Genomic DNA, 2,374 nt, shown 5'->3' with positions numbered 1-2,374 from the left:
CACCCGGTATGGTGAAAACCTGCTCTGTTAGCTGGAGGTGGCGGGTGCATATTCAAAAACTAGCCTTTTGGGACAGAGCCACCCACACAATTCGCGAATACTGTCTACAGATGACCATTAAAAATCACCTCCTATAGAAAACCTTACATACACTTCGACGACAATTCATGCAAACAGAAGACAATACTTGCAACTTATTATGATCAGATTGTAGAACGTCGACTCCGCCACCCTCGAAACCAATTGCATGGGAGGCACAGGTCAGGCTTACCTTTTCCAATTCGCCACCTTTGACGTGAAGAGCCCAATTTTCCTCGTGGCAGTGAGCTTCCTGTAGTGTAGCTTTCCTGTAGAAGCAGCACACGGGTTCTGGAGAGCACTGCAGTGGTTCTGCGCCTTCTGTGCCACTACCAAATGTTCGAACAAGCTGAAGACTTGGAGTAACGAGCTTCAGAGGAATTCGGATGCTCACTCGACTTCTAAATGGCTAATGATAAATGAGTGGGGTGGCGATCTAGCCGATAGATTTGAATCCGGCAGAATTCGTGGCACGGGGGTGAGCTGTCCCTGCCGGACCATTGGACGACGTCACCTAATCGTTCTACTGCAAGCTCCCTGACTACTGCATCATTCTCCGCAAATCCGCCGCCGTCATTTCTGTTAAAATGCGCTTCTCCCCAACTGGATGGTTCTCACGTGTCCACTACCCGTTCCTCTTGCCACGACCACCATTTTATACATCCGACTAGACCATCTGACTGGTTGTCATGGCCAGTTGAATGGCCATACAACTGCTCAACCTGTTCATTTCATACTTGCAAACATTTCAAAGTATTATTCATGTAATTCGACAAAAGAAAGGGCGAGGCACTTACCTGTGCGGCCGCAACATGATTTTCTAGGTTTCAGGACGATGATGATTAGATTTGCTTGCTGCTGCTATTTGCACACTGCTGCTTCATGTACAGGCACGATGGTTCCTTTTCACAGGTTGCTGAGGATGAAGCTTGTGACTCGGCTGCATGTGCCCGCTTTATTATTGCATGTTGCAGGCGATTTAATGGTGTACACTCTAGCTGGATGAACTGCTACGAGATTCCTGTAGGATGTCCTGTAGCAGTTTTTCCTCCTCGGGTGCATGCTGAACAGTGGAGACGGTGGCATCTCAGCCATGAACGCAGGGCCCTCGGACAACTTTGATAAGTATTGCATGGTATCTCTGCATCTTTTTTCATTTATTTGAGAAGCGCTCCCTCTGATAATTCAGTGTTCTGTTTTGACTGTGCAGGTTTCTTCATTGCATGGCAACTGGGGTGGTAGAAGGAGGCGACAGCAGTGTGTGATGGAGAAAATAGTAGCTTGCATGCCTCCATGCCGAACCTCGGTCGTTATATTTCCCCACATAATTAGTTCTGGGCCGTCCAAAACTTCTACAAGAAGTTTCCTGTAGAAATACAGAACTTCCTGTAGAAAGTCTGTAGCTTCCTGTAGAAGACTAAACTGTGATCAAATCGTGCCCATACCTTGGAGAAAATGAGTGTTTCCGGAGGGGGTGCTGGTGAGGTCACCTGGTAGCATAATAAGGACCCTTGTCTTTGAGTTGAGGGACCTCTTTTCCTTCATAGAATACCTGCAACCTGCATGCATTGCCACATTGTGAACTTGCTGTCCCTGTTTTTTTTGTTTATTGTTTGTTTTTTTTTTTTTTTTTGAAAGACAGCAGGGGCGCCTCAATGAGGTTTTCACCCTTGCCATCTGCCTTAAGCGCCTCAGAGAGGTTTTCACTCAAGGGTCTTTTTCAAATCTCTGTTTTTTTTTTTTTTTTTTTTGAAAGACAGCAGGGGCGCCTCAATGAGGTTTTCACCCTTACCATCTGCCTTGAGTGCCTCAGAAAGGTTTTCACCCAAGGATCTTTATTATTTTTTCTCTTTTTTTTTTTTTGAACTCAGGGTATGCCCAAAACAGAGGCAGAACCCTTCTCTATGACCATCACTGATTTTTCCACAGTTTTGATGAATTCTTGTCTTGAGAGAGGTTTCCTCTAGATCTTCAGTCGATGCCCATTGACAAGCATGGGGATGGCCTCCTCATCAATGGTCCGAATAAGAACAGATCCGTTGTCATGACATTTTTCCACTGCATATGGTCCCAGCCATCTGGTTCTCAGCATTCCCTTGAAATATTTATGCCTGGAATCATACAACAGCGCCCAATCTCCCGGCTGAAATTGCTTGTCATTGAAGTGTTGGTCATGCCACACCTTCCTTTGAAGTTGAACCACTTCTGAGTGAAGACGGGCCTGCATTCGGTGCTCGTCCAATCCATTCAGTTGCAATAACCTTTCTTGTTGGGCATGGCTAAGATCTAGGTCCAG

Source organism: Pinus tabuliformis, chromosome 3_2 (genome assembly GCF_031772625.1).
Source record: "Pinus tabuliformis cultivar Carrire ecotype Pingquan chromosome 3_2, CPIR1, whole genome shotgun sequence".
NCBI classification, from domain to species: Eukaryota; Viridiplantae; Streptophyta; class Pinopsida; order Pinales; family Pinaceae; genus Pinus; species Pinus tabuliformis.
The sequence above is the reverse complement of the archived record's forward strand: the minus strand, read 5'-3'. Positions refer to the sequence as shown.